Genomic DNA, 760 nt, shown 5'->3' on the forward strand with positions numbered 1-760 from the left:
TAAAGTTTTTAAAAAGAGAAATTATGACAGCTAAATATATATATATGAGTCGGATGAAATTAAATTTGTCTTAATTTGGATTCGACTTTAAATATATACCGAATCGATTTTTTAGATCCAAATTCAGTCTTAAATTCAATGAAAACTAAATTTTTTTTGTCACAATTATACCAGGTCCAAACCTGGTGGAAATCAGATCTTTAAAACTTTAACAATAATTTATAAAAAAAATTTATTTATACATAAACTTATTTATGATGCATATATTTATAAAGAAGAAATTTGTTATCAAAAAATTAATATTCATATTTAAATTTGAATTTATTCATAAATTTTAATTTGATACTTTTTTTAATTTATTTTTAATTCAACAAATGTAATTAAAAATAAAACAATAAACTTATAATTAATATAACATAATATTAAAATTAATTTAAAATATATATACTTTTTTAATTTTTTTAGCAATAAAATTACATCAAATTAACCTTTAACATATTCAGACCGGGCATATATACCCCCAGACATATATGTGTGTATGCTCAGTGTCTGCATGTGTGTATGCTCTCTCCGTGTGCTCTCTCTCTCTCTCACATGCGTGTGTGATGAAAAATATCCATTCTTTATTTTGATTGCATACACAAATATTTCAAATTATACACAATAATAAAAGAAATTATTTTAAAGTATGCATATGACAAAACTTAAAATATCTTTATTTATATTAAAAAAAAAAGGGTGGGGAGGGGGGAGGATGTAT

Source organism: Arachis ipaensis, chromosome B03, assembly GCF_000816755.2.
Source record: "Arachis ipaensis cultivar K30076 chromosome B03, Araip1.1, whole genome shotgun sequence".
Lineage (NCBI taxonomy): Eukaryota > Viridiplantae > Streptophyta > Magnoliopsida > Fabales > Fabaceae > Arachis > Arachis ipaensis.